Here is a 19,747-nt window from a genome sequence, read left to right on the forward strand (position 1 = left end):
AATTAAATGTTTTTTCAAGTTATTTTTTTAGTGTGTGTATGTGTGCGTGCGTGCGTGTTTTTGTGTGTGTGCGTTTTTCCTTTTTAAATTTTTTTTTTAAGTTAAGTTTTTTTTTAAGTTAAGTTTTTTTTAAGTTAAGTTTTTTTTTAAGTTAAGTTTTTTTTTAAGTTAAGTTTTTTGTGTGTGCGTTGTTCCTTTTTAAGTTTTTTTTTAAGTTAAGTTTTTTGTGTGTGTGTGTGTGTGCGTGCGTGCGTGCGTGTGTGTGTGTGCGTGCATGTGTGTGTGTGTTTTTGTGTGTGATACAGCTGCGCCCTCTGGTGGTGGGCGGGTGGTGTTACAGCGTGACACACACACACACACACAGACGTGATCTGCTGGGTCTCATAGTAAATGCTCACTGCGTTCGCAATCAAGTCCTAGTTGACCACCTCAAGCTTGAAGAGGCTTGCCTGGTGGCCGATGGTTACCTGAACTTCCACAAGTTTGCACAGGCCCACCAATTAGCGTTACGGAAACTATCCAGTGTCCTGGAGGCAGCCGACATCTGTCAAGGCGATGGGGCGGCATTTGAGAAGTTTACGCTTCAAGTACGTGTGCAGCTCCCTAGTAATGAGCCAAAACAAATGGGCGGCTATGCCACAGTTCTGCATGGTGCCGAACAGAGCTGAGTGTGAGGCTGCAGCCCCACCCTAAGAGACAGGGAAAGCTAATGCCTACTGTCCATTCTGTGAGATTAACGAACACTTCCTCAGTCAGTGTACTAGAGACTCACGACAGAACAGATCATAGAATGGATTACTGCACACGTACTTGAAGTACGCGTACGTATTGTGGACACCACTGAACAACACCAAGCAGGAGTCGTGGAAAGGGTTGCCTACGCGGGCATTTATTAACTTAAATTGTCACACACAGTCAGTCAACTTAGGTGGTTATCAAATGTTCAACTTAAATCCTTCCTTTCACAGGGGAAAACTGTTACTAACAGTTTTCCCCTGTGAAAGGGTTTCTCTCCCTATCAGGGACAGTTCTAAAGCTCTACACAGGGTTCCAGTAGTAGAGTGGTAAATCACAAGTTGTCATATTTCTATTGTGGAGGACAGAGCATGCTATAATGATGTCACATGCCCTGTCCGGGGTGACTCTGAGGTGGGTGAGAGAATGAAATCGGGCCTTCAGCACCCCAAAAGTAATTTCAATTTGTGCCCTTGTTTTAGCGTGAGCATAATTATATCTTCGTTCTGAAGGGGTCTGAGGTTCTGGGTATGGGGTCAGGAGGTAGGGTTCACAAGGATAGCCCTTATCTCCTAGGAGGTAGACTGGGAATTCACCTGAGAACAAAAATGCAATAATTAGGACTGCATATATAGCAGGGTAAAACGTTGGAAACTAATTGTGTGACGTACTATATACCTAGTTCAAGTCTCTGTCCCAGAGTGCAGGATCTAAATATCCTGGCGTCACGTGCCGACCCTGGCCACAGTGCCACAACATTGCTAATGATAAGATCTGCATCACATATCATCTGAAACGGTAAAATAAGATGTGTTAAGTTAATTGAATGTATAGCCTATGTAATTCATGTATATTTAACATGAACATTCTTACTTGAACATTGATGCTGTGGTACCACTTGCGATTTACAAAATCCCCCTCATGGTCACCTTCAGGCTTTTTTATTTTAATGTGGGAGCAGTCTATAGCCCCAATGACATTAGGAAAGTCTGCAAAATTATATAAAATAAATAGTTGATTTTGAAAGTTACACAAACACATCATTATACAATAGTATCTGGAATTAAATTCATGTTACCGCCAATTTGGTAGAAGTCCTCCTTGATAATGTTGAGGTTTCTATGTCCAGGGAAGGTGATGAAGATATGCGCTAATTCTTTAAGGGCAATGTATACTCTGCGGATTGTCCTGCACACAGTGGCTTTGCTGAGATTCTCAGCATCACCAACTGTGTACAGGAACGAACCACTTGCAAAGAACCTCATAGCGATACAAACCATCTGTGGCACTGTCAAGGCTTGGCTTCTTGCAGTGCGGTGAGAAATTCGGGGGGCGAGCAGTTTACAAATGTAACGTAGCCCGTCCCCCGAAAATCTGTATCGCTCATATAATCTGTCATCATTGAAGGAAAAGGGGTCAGACCTGTCAAGAAACACCCTTTCCCTTCTCAGTGCCCTACGTAAAATCAGCGCCTCTTCGTCTTGAACGTCCAGCAAAAAAGAACATGCCATCCTGAAGCTCTAGAAGAATCAAGCATACACAGGCTTTTATTTTAGTCTCCTCGCTAACTTAATTGAAAACACCCTTGCAACCTTGTCAGCCATTTTTTATAATATCAATAATTTATATAGCCTATTATCAAACATCTAACAATATGAACTGTGTTATAACAGAGTAACAATGACATATCACATGATTCATTCTGAAACAATTATGATTCATGGTCATTTCAGTAATATAATTACATTTATTATCTTATTGTATTGATTTCATTTTATTTGAATGCAGTGTAATCAAAATTAGTCCATATACAAACATAGGTGTTGAATTAACTGTGGAAAAAGTCATTGGTTTAAGATTGGAGTCATTGGATTTAGAGCCGTTTCACAAAACATGGTTTAATGAACAGTAAAGACATCAGGATTAGGTTAAACCTGACTGTTAGCCTGGTCCGGAGCAGGCTAAGTCCAAAGCGTTAGTTTCCATGGTAACTTGAAACCGAATCAAGCCTTAACATATCCAGGTTAACTGGTTAAATTAATCTGGCAAGATTAACCAGCTTTCATGAAACCGGTTAATCGCTGATCCAGGATATATTAAACCACGATATCTGTTAACACTGGTTTAATACCTAATCCAAGTTTCGTGGAACAGGCCCCAAGTATCTTTACTCACCTGCAGACCATACACACACTTTTTTGATACTCCGCAGTCTTTGGTTTTCCTGTACCTCCGTGTCCCCTAGTTTCTATTTTCGGTGTGTCACACACACTTTTCTAGAACCTGGGACCCTTTTCTTTTATATATTAATTATTTAACTGCAATTGATTAATTTCCCTCTCTTCTTTAGCTTTTATATGGTCATGTCTTGCCTACAAGTTTCTTTCCCAATTATTTTTTGTAAGTATTGTTTATTATCGTACATTTTTCTATAAGTCTATTCTCCCCTCAGGGCTAGGTGGGTGGGTCGGTTTTGTTTTGTCATGGATGTTGTTGTTTCTCTGTGTACAATGTTCCTTGTATGTCTTGTATTTTAAAAATGGAAAGAAACCCAATAAAACATTATAAAAAAATAATAATAATCATTGACCAGGAATTCACCATGTTATTTGAAATGGCATGTGGTGTACGCCATGCTTTATCGTAATGATGAAATGACAATATGTTGGTTTGTGTCACAGTGCGACTCAGATGTAGGACCCACTATGCACAACAGACTAGTGAGACCTCTCGTGGCTTATTGCTTAAACCACCAACGACAGACAGAGAGAGAACTTCAGATAAGTAACAAGTTACAACTAGAAGAAGAAGAAGAAAAGAAGGAAGAAAGATTGGCTAGCACAAGCAGCACTAACATCACTCCTAGCAGCCCAACGGCTACATGCGACCTTGGTCCTGGTGGTAAGTTTAATCAATTATCTAGTAAATGTTGATTTAAAATATGTTCGTAATTCAGACAAGACTCAAGACTGTATATTGGCGGTTTAATATATTGTAGTGTTTTTTTCGCATATAAATTCCTCACAGTCTCTGAAGTCTGTTAAACACATATCAATTAGTACAGCATGCAGCAGGAATTGTGCCTTGGAGGTGAATGTCCCTAAGTTATAGGCTAGGCCAACTCACTGCATTGGCATGCTGGCTGTCATGTGGCTGGCTCTGTCCAGCATAAAGGTATAGTTCCTCCTGTTAGGAATTTATATGTTATATGACAACCACACTGACTTCTTAGCCAATATACACTAAATAAATATATTTATTTAATAGATGATTGACAATAGATGATTGACAGTCAGTCTCCTCATCTGGGGCCCTCCCCTCGTCAAATGCACCCTCAATCTGCACATTCAATAGAACAGTGTAATTTAGGGTATTGACCTATAGTCTTGACAGGTGTCATTAAATTCTAATACTCACTGGGGCTCCATCTTCTGGAGGCTCAATAAGGATCATGGCCCTTCCTGACACTGCAAGACAATAATGTCAGACCTTTGAATCAGCCAGTCCACATAATACCACTGAATGGTGTTGATTATGTTCTGCATACGTGCAGCAGTAGGGTACTGAACAAATGTATATACCAACCTGCTACAAAAGAGGCAGACTCCTCGGGGGGGCACAGAGTCTGTGGATGTCCCCCCCTGGATCCCTTCCACCACAGGCCTGCCTTTATTTAAGGCTAGGGCCAGGTCCTCGGCTGAGGTGTAGTCCTGTGTGGAAGGGCCACCGCCTGTGCCACACACATAATTTTTCTTTTTGATGGCTAAAAATAATAATAAAAGTGAGCAGCATATAAGTGAATAAGTGATTTATCCTTCACTTGTACATTTTATATTGAGACTGCAGGCACTTACCATTCTGTAGTTTGTGTTTCACCTTACACTGCTCCCATGTTCTCCTAACACCTCTTGTGTTTGTGCTGTACATTAATAAGTTAATATGAATGAAATAGTGAATGACTTCCCAAATTACAATCCATTACAACCATGTAGCCTGTAGGGTATGTGCCTTCCTCTCAGTCTCAAAATAATGATGGAAGAACACATTCTGAAAAATTGGTATTGCCATGCCATGCAATCGTGACACTACAGTGCATACAGACAGACTTCATGTAATGTTAACATTTCATGGCGTATAATACAGCATGTAGAATAGTAGGATATAATTCCAGCATGAACTTCGTTTGGAAATACCGCACCGAATCCGGAGCGCACTCGCCTATTAGTTTGGCGTTTGCATTGTACAAATTAATGTGCTCAGTGCGCTATTTCGAGAAAGTGCCCTTAAAGTTTAATCCCCGTTTTGTCACGGTTTGCAGAATGACTGAACCCAAATGCAGAGGAAAGTTAAAATAAGGTGATTTATTAAATTAGACGAGGTCAAGCTTACAAAGTGTTAGCTGAGGCTGCTTACAGAAAAACCAGGAATACTAAATGCAAAACATTTCGGTAACACTTGCAGATACGGTTCATGAACTAATGATTAACTAATGATTAACTAATACATTAGTTAAGCATTAGTTAATCATTAGTTCATCACAATTCATCATGAATCATGATGATGATGATTCTGATGATTCATCATGAATCGTCATTAGTTAACCACGATTTGTAGATGATTTATAGATCTAATTTTTCCGCCCAAATCTATGCCCAGGATGAGTGCTCATAGGCGGGTAGGTCTCTCAGTCTCTCTGGAGGTCATTCCTGGTTGTACCCATGGGTCATTTTACTCAATTCTTTGCCCACGATGGGTGCTCAAACGTTGGTAGGGGTCTGTCCGGAGCTCTCCCTGGTGCTTTATGGATCATTTTTGGACCCCCTCATTTTGCCCAAATCTATACCCAGGATGAGTGCTCATAGACGGGTAGGGTTAGTGAGCAGACTCGGTCTCTCTGGAGGTAATTTTTCTCAATTCTATGCCCACGATGAGTGCTCAAAGGTGGGTAGGGGTCCCTGGTGTTTTATGGATAATTTTTGGACTCACCCATTTTGCCCAAATCTATACCCAGGATGAGTGCTCATAGACGGGTAGGGTTAGTGAGCAGACTCGGTCTCTCTGGAGGTAATTTTTCTCAATTCTATGCCCACGATGAGTGCTCAAAGGTGGGTAGGGGTCCCTGGTGTTTCATGGATCATTTTTGGACTCACCCATTTTGCCCAAATCTATACCCAGGATGAGTGCTCATAGACGGGTAGGGTTAGTGAGCAGACGCGGTCTCTCTGGAGGTAGTTTTTCTCAATTCTATGCCCACGATGAGTGCTCAAAGGTGGGTAGGTCTCCCTTGTAGAGGTCTCCCTTGTAGTGTATGCGTAACTTCTGGACATTATCATCATGAACTACCATTACATTTTACTTACTTACTAGAGAGTTGGACTCTATTAATGATTAACTATCATTAGTTAATTGATATTTGCACCCCAAAGTAAAGTGGCAACATTATCATCATGAACTACCATTACATTGTACTTACTTACTAGAGAGTTGGACTCTATTCATGATTAACTATCATTAGTTAATAGTTAGTTAATTGATATTTGCACCCCAAAGTAAAGTGGTAACATTTTCATCATGAACTACCATTACATTGTACTTACTTACTAGAGAGTTGGACTCTATTAATGATTAACTATCATTAGTTAGTTAATTGATATTTGCACCCCAAAGTAAAGTGACAACATTTTCATCATGAACTAATCATGAACTCATGATTAACTAATCATGAATTCATCATTAACTGGATATATGGACACAAAGTCACATCAATATAAATAATAGTGAATGCAAAACAATACAATACTAACAATACATTACAATCTGAATCCAAATGTACAATTACAAGCCACCTTCGATATTGCCAATTTTTGCCATTTTTGTATTTACAGCAACCCCCCCCCCCCCCCCCCCCACACACACACACACTCTCTCCCCCCACACAGAAACTAAAAAATAAAATAAAAACACTTAACACAAACAAAAATATACCACAAAATAAATAAAGTATTATACAAAATACAAATGTAAAATACAAAAGAACAACAAAACAAAAGCAAGGAAGTAGGCAGAGGACACAGGCCGAGGGGCAGGCCGACACCAGCCACCCGGGCCAACAGCGGGTGAGCTAGATACAGCCCTGGCGCAGACGTCAATGGACTGGCATCCACACATCTGGCCCACCTGCTGCCCGCCAAGGCAAGGCCTTTAACAAAGCCAACAACAGTGCTTATCCAAATCAGCAGCACAATTTTTCCTCTCAACTATAAAACTAAAGTACTTGTTAAGATCATTGCTTATCCAATATGGTTTGACACAACTATGAAACAAAATGACCTGGCTCTTATAAATATAACACAGTCAACAATGAATAGTAATTGTTACATGGCCACTTATTATTACCAAATAGACATAGAAAAATGACTACAACAGTAATATGAAAATTAACAAACAAAAAGAAAAGCCGGAAAAAATATGAAAACCCTTAGTTCCCAAAGTTTGTTTTTGTTCTCGTTGGGGCTCTTTTATCTGAACTGTGACAGTGTTCGATTGGTCTTTGTCCTACCACACAAACCATGGATCTCGCCACCCAGTATGCACTGGGAATCTATCTGGGGAAACGTTGGGTATGGAGACAGTGGAGCCTCACATGCACCTTGGCTCCTCGATGGATGGGAAGGGAACCGCTGTCCTCTTCTCCACGTGAGATGCTCCAAGGGATGAGGATGGGATCTAAAAAACCTGACCTATGATAGATCAGACAAGATCCAAAACCCCACGAATTAGCATAAATTAACACCTTTTTAACTTGCATTAATTAGCTTAATCATGTTCTTTTTATAGTAATCATGTATTTAAAATACATTGAAAACCATTCAAAATAATTCAAAACACTTATTTTCTTTTACAATGTTTAATATTCAATGAACTGTTCCTTTTCCACAAAAATAAAAATAGTATGAAATGCTCCTTTAAGTATCACAATGTAATGAGTTAAAGTGCACATTCAAAAGGTTTACAGGGTGTTTTGTGCAGTAACTAGGAGGTATTTATGACGCAAATGTGCTTAGTATGTACCCTTAAAATGTACCTTCAGTCACTATAACCCACAATTCTCATGTACATGCATATTGTATTCCTTCAGTAACAAACTGTCTTTCAAAATGTAACATGAACTTAAATACTTAAATGTAACAATAAATCATTGGCAGGATGTATTGTGGCTAAACACCATTTAAGATAACCATCTTTGTTCTACATTGTCTCACTCACCACTTCATGAATGCTGAGACTGCAATGTCACCTGGCTGCTCAGTGATTAGCAACACTCTCACACTGCTCTGCAAAGTTCAAAATGACACAATACACAAATCAGGAGTTGCCTAACAACATTAAGAATGTGAATGATTTGAATTGGAAGATTATGTTTTAGTCTTACCAGGCAGATTGCAAAAGATTGTCTCTCTGTGTTTGTTTACAACAGCACATGAAGAACCAGCCATGTGTTCAATTGAACAGGAAAAGGACGTTTTCCTGCTTAAATACTAACAGGAAGTAGAATCACTGGTAGGCTGGACACAAATGCTTACAGGCTCACTGATTGGCCACTGGCAATCACAGAGCCAGGTAATTTTAATCCTTTAAAACCTGTTAGACACCCTGTTTGTTTTGCATTTTTTCTCTTTCATGTAAATAGCTTGTTTTGTATTTTAAACAGACTTGTGGAGCAAAATTTTAGAACTTAAATGTGTGTTATTTCAAAAGCATTTTAGATCGTTTAACACTTGTAAATTGGCTGCCTGCTTTCAAGCCTGGGTAGGCTGAATTAAAAAATAGTTAATAGGATACATACGTTCATTTCAGTGATTTTCTTTTTACAGTGAATGAATGCATTTAAGTTATATACAATATATCTAAAATGTTCCTCTACAAGTCTGATTAAAATGCCAAGAAGCTATATACATGAAAGGGAAAACAAACAAACAAACAAACAGGATGTCTAACACGTTTTTGCAAAGGGTTAAAATTACCTGGCTCTGTGATTGCTAACCTAAGTGGCCAATCAGTGAGCCTGTAAGCGTTTATGTCCAGCCTACCAGTTATTCCACTTCCTGTCAGTATTTAAGCAGGAAAACTCCCCTTTCCTGTTCAATTGAACACATGGCTGGTTCTTCATGTGTTGTTGTAAACACACACAGAGGAACAATCTTTGCAATCCACTTGGTAAGACTAAAAAATAATCTTCCAATTCAAATCATCCACATTCTTAATGTTGTTAGACAACTCCTGATTTGTATATTGTGTCATTTTGAACTTTGCAGAGCAGTGTGAGAGCGAGTATTGCAAATCACTGAGCAGCCAGTAGTACAGGTGACATTGCAGTCTGAGCCCATTCATTCATTGATCAGTGGTGAGTGAGACAATGTAGAACAAAGATGGTTATCTTAAATGGTGTTTTACATTTTGAAACACTTATTCCTGTACATGAGTATTTTGGGTTATGGTGATTGAATGTACATTTTTAGTGCATCTCTCACCTGATGCTAGCCAGGGAGAGATATACTAAGCACATTTGAGTCATGAATACCTCAGTTACTGCACAAAACACCCTGTAAAGCGATTGAATGTGCACTTTATGCAATTTAACTCATTGCATTGTGATACGTAAAGGAGCATTTCATAGTATTTTTGTGGAAAAGGAACAGTTCATTGAATATAGTGAATATTTGAAACATTGTAAAAGAAAATAAGTACTTTGAATTATTTTGAATGGTTTTCAATGTATTTGAAATGATTACTATAAAAAGAAAATGATTAAGCTAATTAATGCAAGTTAAAAAGGTGTTAATTTTTACTAATTCATGGGGATTTAAAAACATTTTACACAGAGTGTGTGAATAACATGCTATTGGATCTTGTCCGATCTACCATAGGTCCGTTTTTTTTTAGATTGGGTGATCCCCATCTTCATCCCCTGGAGCACATGGAGAAGAGGACAGCGCTTCCCTTCCCATCCACTGAGGATCCCAGGTCCATGTGAGGCTCCACATTCTCCATACCCAACAATTCCCCAGATAAATTCCCAGTGCATATTGGATGGCAAGCTAACGGATCCAAGTCTGGACACTGATGGTGCAACATTGATTCCCTTCCCTCACGGTTTGTGTGGTAGGAAAAAGACCAATCGAACAATGTCACAATTCAGATGAAAGAGCCCCAATGACAACGGAACTAAGGGTTTTCATATTTTCGCTGGCTTTTCTTTTTGTTTTGTTTTTTTCATATTACTGCTGTCTATTTGGTAATAAGTGGCCATTTAACACTTTGTTATTGATATACATCACATTTTGTTTTTAGTTTTCTGTGTGGGGGGAGGGTGTGGCTGTAAATAAAAAATGGCAATATTGAAGGTGGCTTGTAATTGTAATTTTGGATTCAGATTGTATTGTATTGTTAGTATTGCATTTCACTATTATTTATATTGATGTGACTGTCCAAATTTCCAGTTCATGATTACTTCATGATTAGTTAATCAAGAGTTCATGATTAGTTCATGATGAAAATGTTGTCACTTTACTTTGGGGTACAAATATCCATTAACTAACTATTAACTACAGCTAGTTCATGATGAAAATGTTGTCACTTTACTTTGGGGTACAAATATCCATTAACTAACTATTAACTACGCTAGTTCATGATGAAAATGTTGTCACTTTACTTTGGGGTGCAAATATCCATTAACTACAGCTAGTTCATGATTAGTTCATGATGAAAATGTTGTCACTTTACTTTGGGGTACAAATAACCTTAACTACAGCTAGTTCATGATTAGTTAATGATGAGAATGTTGTCACTTTACTTTGGGGTACAAATATCCATTAACTAACTATTAACTACAGCTAGTTCATGATGAAAATGTTGTCACTTTACTTTGGGGTACAAATATCCATTAACTAACTATTAACTACAGCTAGTTCATGATGAAAATGTTGTCACTTTACTTTGGGGTGCAAATATCCATTAACTAACTATTAACTACAGCTAGTTCATGATGAAAATGTTGTCACTTTACTTTGGGGTGCAAATATCCATTAACTACAGCTAGTTCATGATTAGTTCATGATGAAAATGTTGTCACTTTACTTTGGGGTACAAATAACCTTAACTACAGCTAGTTCATGATTAGTTAATGATGAAAATGTTGTCACTTTACTTTGGGGTACAAATATCCATTAACTAACTATTAACTACAGCTAGTTCATGATGAAAATGTTGTCACTTTACTTTGGGGTACAAATATCCATTAACTAACTATTAACTACAGCTAGTTCATGATGAAAAGGTTGTCACTTTACTTTGGGGTGCAAATATCCATTAACTAACTATTAACTACAGCTAGTTCATGATGAAAATGTTGTCACTTTACTTTGGGGTGCAAATATCCATTAACTACAGCTAGTTCATGATTAGTTCATGATGAAAATGTTGTCACTTTACTTTGGGGTACAAATAACCTTAACTACAGCTAGTTCATGATTAGTTAATGATGAAAATGTTGTCACTTTACTTTGGGGTACAAATATCCATTAACTAACTATTAACTGCAGCTAGTTCATGATGAAAATGTTGTCACTTTACTTTGGGGTGCAAATATCCATTAACTACAGCTAGTTCATGATTAGTTCATGATGAAAATGTTGTCACTTTACTTTGGGGTACAAATAACCATTAACTAACTATTAACTACAGCTAGTTCATGATGATGATAATGTCCAGAAATGACCCATAAACTACCAGGGAGACCTCTGAAGAGGGGAGTCCAAAATTATCCATAAAGCACCAGGGAGAGCTCCGGAGAGACCCCTACCCACATTTGAGCACTCATCGTGGGCATAGAATTGAGAAAAAATACCTCCAGAGAGACAGAGTCTGCTCACTAACCGCTACCCACCTATGAGCACTCATCCTGGGTATAGATTTGGGCAAAATGGGGGAGTCCAAAAATGATCCATAAAGCACCAGGGAGAGCTCCGGACAGACCCCTACCCACCTTTGAGCACTCATCGTGGGCATAGAATTGAGAAAAATTACCTCCAGAGAGACCGAGTCTGCTCACTAACCCTACCCGTCTATGAGCACTCATCCTGGGTATAGATTTGGGCAAAATGGGGGAGTCCAAAAATGATCCATAAAACACCAGGTGGTTTAGGTGGGTAGGGGTACCCACCTTTGAGCACTCATCCTGGGTATAGATTTGGGCAAAATGGGGGAGTCCAAAAATGATCCATAAAGCACCATGCAGGGAGAGCTTCGGACAGACCCCTACCCACTTTTGAGCACTCATCGTGGGCATAGAATTGAGAAAAATTACCTCCAGAGAGGCCGAGTCTGCTCACTAACCCTACCCGTCTATGAGCACTCATCCTGGGTATAGATTTGGGCAAAATGGGTGAGTCAAAAAATGATCCATAAAACACCAGGGACCCCTACCCACCTTTGAGCACTCATCGTGGGCATAGAATTGAGAACAAATACCCTTGGGGACAACCAGGAAGGACCTCCAGAGAGACCGTCTGCTGACTAAACCTACCCGCCTTTGAGCACTCATCGTGGGCATAGATTTGGGCGAAAAAATCTGATCTATAAATGAAATCATGAATGCCATGAATCATGATTAACTAACTACAGTTAATTCATGATGAAGTCATCATTAATTCATGATGAAATAATGATTAACTAATGCTTAACTAATGTATTAGTTAATCATGAGTTAATCATTATTTCATGACCCTTATCTGCAAGTGTTACCAACATTTCAAAAGCAGAATGCCACAAACAGAAAGACCATAAGGCAAACCTTACAAAAGGCATCAAGAAGTAAAGTCCCAAAACTGAAGAGCAACACGAGGAACCAGGAATCTTCAAGGTAGCGCTCAGGGACAGCAATGTTGCGCACCGGACAAGGGTTTATGTTCTGACATTTGTTAGTGCAAGGAGTCCAGCATTTATAGGTGGTGGGTTGATTGTAGCAGAGTTCACAGGTTTGTAATGGGCTGGGCTGATGAGAGTGGAACCAGGTGTGTAGGACTGAGGGCTGTAATGGGGAGTGTGAGTGGCCGAGGTGGAAAGACAGACAACTGGGCAGAGGGAGAGATCCAGAAAGAGGGGAATAGACAGGCAGAGGGCCAGACCATGACACGTTTGGAACTATTCCTTGGCTTCTCAAGGAATGCGTGCACGCGCTTGTAAACAAGGCTTTCTGATGCTGGCTCGCCAAATCCGCCAATTCTGAGCCTCGCTTGGCTTTAGTGGAACGGAATAAACCAGGCTGTAAAGACCAGGATTTAAAAAGCCTGGTTTTGGCCTAAATCCTGGATTAGTTAATCCAAGTTTCATGGAACAGGCCCCTGGTAGGCCTACAGGAGTCATTAGTGTTTGGAAACATTCTGCTCAACCTGGCCTTGGTGTAGTGTGTCCTATGGACCACTTTGAATTGGATAAGACACATACGGGCATAAACAAGACAAGTTTATTCTAGATAGCACTTCCTTCCACAAATCCTCGGGTAGGATGGTCAATGATTCAATATGGTTTTTAACCAACACATAAAGGCGTAAAGGGTGTTCAATTATGAAAAAAACTGAAACATGTAGTTAGCTATTTATTTTTGCCGGACAGCGACAATATTATTATATATGATAACAAACTCACTGTTGTTCTATAGTTGCAAAGGTCTCTTTCGTCTTCAAATCTGCATGTCCCTCTGCCCTTATTTCCTGCAGTCACAGCATGCAAATCTTGAGAGAGAGGGGAAAAGACAGTGATTTTCCAGTCACTATGAGATTAAAGGACCACTTCACCACTTTTCAACCTATCTTCATATAATAGGTCCTCACTAATAATCATGAAAAAATTGCACGATTTTTTTCTACTCAGTCTGTGTCTCATAGGACGGCTGTGGGCAGTTTAGAAACGTCTTCCAGTGACATCATCATTAGGCAGATGTATTTTTAAACAAGATTTCTTTACAAAAATATTTCGATTTTCATTATCGTGAGAACGATGGCTTCCATTTTCGCATTGCAACTTTTCAGGACTAGAAAGCCTGCAGTTTCTATTAGCTTGTATTCCCCATCGATGATGTCACTGGAAGACGGTTTCTGAACTGCCCACAGCCCTCCTATGAGACACAAACTGAGTAGAAAAGAATTGCACCATTTTTATTTATAACCATGATTATTAGTGAGGACCTATTATATGAAGATAGGTTGAAAAGTGGTGAAGTGGTCCTTTAACATTGTCACATTTTAAATAAGTTTTGTGGCCAACCTCAGTATGCATTATGCATCATAAATTCATAATCATGCTCAAACTGTAAAGGGACAGACTTGTTGGTTGGTCTATTCCACTCATTAGAACTGACAACCACAATGTGTCCGTCTTTCACCTGAGATTAATTAGAACTGACAACCACAATGTGTCCGTCTTTCACCTGAGATTAATCAAAAGGTAAGTGTCAGTCAGGTGGTTACATATGAGACAAATTAAAAGGTTAAGTGACATAGGGTATTTGACGTGGGAGGGGAGCGCTCCTATCATCATACATCATTATATATCATCTCATTCTGGCCAATCACAATTTGCGTCCTCACTTTTCTGTCTTCACTTTTGGAGGGGCGCTATAGCCACTCCTATATACAACTTTTGTCCCCACACGTCTCATATTTTGCCATCGACAATGAAATGAGAAATTAGGTCATATGTGCCTAAAAAATGACATAAATTTGTGGCAACACAAACGTTAAATGCCATTGACAATGTGGCAACACAAACGTTAAATGCCATTGACAATGAAGGGAAAATTAACGTCATATGTAGACGAGCAAATTGCCTAACCATCACATAAATGCAGTTGTTCATGAGATGATGTATGACATGATGTTGGCATCATAGACTGGCTTCTATGTCATAATATTGATGACATCAGGAATCCGTATATGGGCATGAAAGGGACGCAGGCAAAGGGACATATATGGAGATGTCATAATATAGATGACATCAGTAATCCATATATGGGCTTGAAAGGGATGCAGGCAAATGAAGGGACATATATGGAGATTTGCAGATTATATATAGTCCCGGACAACTTCCGTTATCTATTGACTTCATTCTGCTGAAGAGGAGAAAACACATTCTACATTTAGATTATTGTTCAGGCTTACAGCAGTGAATAGTTTGCACAGACATCCCAACGAAGCCACCAATAGCAATCTCGTTAAACTACAATAATGCCCCGAAAGAAGAAGTCCTTCATAGACAAGAAGGCGGCGATGAGTTTCCACCTGGAGGCGGGGGACCCCCCACTGGCTGCGGACCGACACGTCCTCCCACGCCTCCCTCCGCCCGCCAGGCAGGCGGAGGAGGAGGTGGAGAAGCGACGTGAGGAGCAGAGGCGTTGCGGCGTGTTCTTTGATGACGATTACGATTACCTGCAGCACATGAGGGACCTGCTGGTGCTGCACACCTTCGACTCCCACCGGGATGACGGAGGGGAAGAGGGGGAGGACGGAGCTGCCGTCGCCCTCCCTTCGTCAGCGTTCGCTTCAGGGTTTGAAGAAGAGGGGAACACCGGACGTCCGAACGTAGCTGCCGTCACCGCTCCCGTGTCAGGACCCTGGGGGTCGGACGCTGTGGACCCCGACGTCATAGCGGCTCTCGATGACGACTTCGGCTTCGACTTCGACGACAATGATGCGCTGGACGATGACTTCATCACCAAGGCCAGTGATGTCGTCGTTTGAACGGAGCTTTATAGCCGGGGAACGGGATGACGGTTCAGCTTGTGAGCTTGGTCTGTAGGCTCAAGCGGAGAAACGGTATAGGGGCCTGGATAGTACTGGAGGCTCAAGGGGAAAAGCAGTAGAGAGCCAAAGAATCACAGACAACGCCTGAGCATGCTCTAAGCCAGTGGTTCTCAAACGTTCTAATATCAAGTAAAGTACCAGTTGCCTTATTCATGAACATGTTGCGGACCGAGCGACACCCCCGATCAATCTTCTAGACACACTGCTGCTAGTTAGAAAATTAAATGCATATAATGAATATGTATACAAAATAAAGGTTTATTCAATAATAAACATTATTAAACAATATAAATGTAGCCTGCAATGTTTACAATACATTAAATGCATATAATAAATATGTATAAAAATAAAGGTTTATTCAATAATAATAAAATTATTACATATATAGAATTATATAGAAATTCAGTCGTTGCTCCGGACAGGGCCCAAATCCAGATCACCCCTAAATCTCCATATAGGCATATAAGTCATATGTGCTATATGGTGCTGGCTTGTTCTGTTCTGACATCACTCTGATGTTCTGAAATCAACCCCTAGATCTCCATATATGGAGCTGGCCTGTTCTGACATTCCAATGGTGTTCCGACCTGTCTGACATCACCCCTCCGACTTCAAAATCGACACACGCGTTCCACAGGGTTAGTGCAGTGCCCGGTGTCGAGGCCGTCGGATTGACGGTTGTCCAAAACTAGCACAAAAAGCCTCTGCCCAGGCTCTGGACAGCATCTCCATATATGGAGCTGGCATTTTCTGACATCACACTGATGTTCTGACATCTGCATAGACTCCATATATGGGCATAAAAGGGACACAGGCATAACAACTTGGTGGGGCCCAGGGGCTCCATTGAATGTGCCTTGGTGGTCCCATTTTCATCTCTCTCCAAGAGTGTCTAGCTGCAGACCAGCTGGCAGCTGCAAGGGGAGGGGGCGGGGGGGACGTCACGTCAGCTCAGGGAACAGATCAACAATATATAAGGGAAGCGTCTGGCTGCAGCCGCTTCCAGGAGTTGACGTTTCCCACAGTTGATATGTCATGTTCCACCAGTTGATGTGGATGTTGCCATGTCCGCTTATTATAAGCGACTTGTATTATTATTAGTAGTATTATTATTTAAAAAAAGACAAGGAAACGCCACCTTTCTGTTTCCGTTTATCTGATTCCGTTTCCGTTTTTATGTTTCCTTTCGTCGCTTCTCCAAGAGTGTCTGGCTGCTCAGACCTGATCACGTGACCAGCTGGCAGCTGCAAGGGGGGGAGGGGGGCTTCAGCTTCGCTGCCTTGTCCTCATAGTTCAGCTTGGCCTTGACCACCTTCAGCACCTGTCTCTTCTGAACATCACATTTTTCCATCACTTAGCCTGTATGAGGGCAGACAAAAAAAGTGATAGAATGACTCGGTCAGTTAGAACAGGGGTGGGCAACTTTGACGATGGAGAGGGCCACAATATTTACACTCTCTCAAGATGGGCCACATTGCATATTTGTCGTAGCAATGTGAAAGGAGTGACACCCGCACACTGCCACTTGCTGGGTTCAGAGCATTTTATTAAAGCAACGTTTCGGTCTTGCGACCTTCCTCAGGCTATTTGTCGTAGCAAAAATAGGCGATCTACAAGCTCAAAACGTGTCACACTGAGACGCATTTTGAGCTTGTAGATCAGCTATCAAATTGGAATCCAGAAAATGTTTTTAATTTGAGTGCATTTAGTTAGTTAAATGTATGAACTAAATACAAATTCATTGGACATATAAAAGACTAGAAGTAATTAAAGCGGGTCATGTTTGAAACAGCTGAAATCAATAATGTATCAGGGAACCCCCTTGGTGTTTCATTATGTTATACTTTAGCTATATTTGAATTAAAATTGGAATCCAGAAAAAAGACTAGAGGTCAAACCACCGACCCTTCCTTTACTGAACGACCAACTGAGCCACAGCCCACACAGATTTGCAGTGCTTTCCTGTGAGGCTGCTTCGACGCAGTTCTTCCCTGCTGAACAGCAGGGTCAGCAGGCCATTGGTCAATCTCTGGTACTTTGAGTGGTCAATATAGCGCAGTGACGAATCGGGCACAAAGACCACTCCTCCACCAACCCAATCTGGTAAAGAAAACAGAACAGTGTACAGAATGAGTACAGACAGAATATATAACACCCAAGTAAAACATTTCAATAGCCCATTGAATGAACAACAATGCTTACAAAATCTACATTTTATATGACTGATGTAATTAAGTATTACACAAGAGGTTTATGGAGACACCCCTAAACGCCTAGTCATAGTCCGATTTTCGGTGAAGTGCCCCATCCCCTCTCTCTCCCCCCTCTTATTCCCTCAGTAAGGTCAACGCAAACAACTTCAAGGTTAAAGTTGATGACATGGTAATCTTCAGCAAAGAACAGATTACATATTTGAGCTGTATCCTCAACAACAAAGGTGATCAAAAAAGTTAATCAAAGAACAAGATTCCTAGGCATTCTCTCTTTGGTCAACAAAAGTGCTCTCAAAACTCTAGCGGGAGCACTTAACCCATTTAGACCCGATTATACAAATGTCTTCTAAATCATGACAGATTCCTGAAAAACCTCTGATTCTGAATAAAGTGGATCTCAAACTTTCATGTCAAGGACCCCAGAATGATATGCATTTGGTCGCAGACCCCCTTAGGTGTTATCCCCTTTGAGTGTTTGACTGTACTGTGGGGAAGGTTCTTTACCCGTTTTTGTGCGACAGTTGCAGCGGCAGGCGAGGTTTTCGACGTCTGGCAGGGGTGCCCTTCCATTGCCCCTGAAAGGGCTTCCACTTTGTCCAGAAGATCTGGTAGCTCTATAAAGACATGCACAACAACCAACATCATGTAAATGAATGACTGACTACAATGTGTCATCTCTAGACTAGGGGCTTTGGCTAATTTGGAATGTGTTCAGTGAGTGACCATTTCCCAATCTCACTTCCCGTGCACCCAGGGGAGGGTGGTATAGGGAATAGGATGGGCCCCGGTCCGCTGTACATAAAAATAGGTGTGCCTCGAAGTCAGAAAGGTTGAGAACCCCTGGTCTAGTACTTACTGTCAAACAAAGGTTGAGAACCCCTGGTCTAGTACTTACTGTCAAACAATGCCAGACTGTTCCTCAGCTGGGAATTCTCTTTCCTCAGCTTTGTATTGTCAATTTGCAAGGTTCTGATTTTGCTGAGGAGCAGCAAAATCAGATTTTCCAAATCTGTTCTTGTTTGCTGGTGTTGCTCTACTGCAAACATTTGTTAAATAAACTTCTACTTCTAGATCCTGACTTCCTTGCATTTGGGTCCTACTTGATAAAACATCTTGACAAATGCTACAGTAGATATGCGCTACTAGTTTGAAATTAAATAATGATTGGGCTTTGTTTAAAATAACTATGATTTATTTTAAAGAAAAACAAAATAGATATAGCACAACAGCCCCCCTACTCCCCACCACCCACATAAAATAAAATAAACATAGCACAACAGCCCCCCTACTCCCCACCACCCACATAAAATAAAATAAACAATGTTGTTACCGCTACAACAGAAGACCTACAAAAACAATATCAAAACCAGAACACGAGTCAGACACACATATCGTATTTTATTATTATTTATTATTATTTGTTCTGTGGTTCCTCTGAACCCAGCTTCAACAAATGTTCCGTAGACTTCTTGGTAACTTTTCGTCCATCTAGTCTTTTAATTATGTTGCGTTCTTGTAAAGTTTGTAATAAATATAATATTTACAATAAATATATACTATGTCAACATGTAAAAATAAACACATATAATTCATGTGCATAATAATTCATGTTTATCCAATAATAAACATTATAAAACAATATAACAAATGTACAATGTTTACAATTAATATCTAAGAAGAGGAAGAACTCTGCACGCACCAGTTTGTAGAGCTCCGAGACTTACTTTATTTTAAGACTAAAAACGCCGGGACAACGCTCCACACGTCCCAAACTCTTCTCCCTTCTGGCCCCAAAACTGTGGAATGCACTTCCCGTTGCAATCAGAACTGCAGCATCACTCCCGATCTTCCGCCGTAGTCTGAAAACCCACCTTTTCAGACTCCATCATGGCCCATAGCACTTACCCTACCCCCTTAGACAGCACTTCTTAGACTTATATA

This window comes from Electrona antarctica, assembly GCF_951216825.1.
Source record: "Electrona antarctica genome assembly, chromosome: 7".
NCBI classification, from domain to species: Eukaryota; Metazoa; Chordata; class Actinopteri; order Myctophiformes; family Myctophidae; genus Electrona; species Electrona antarctica.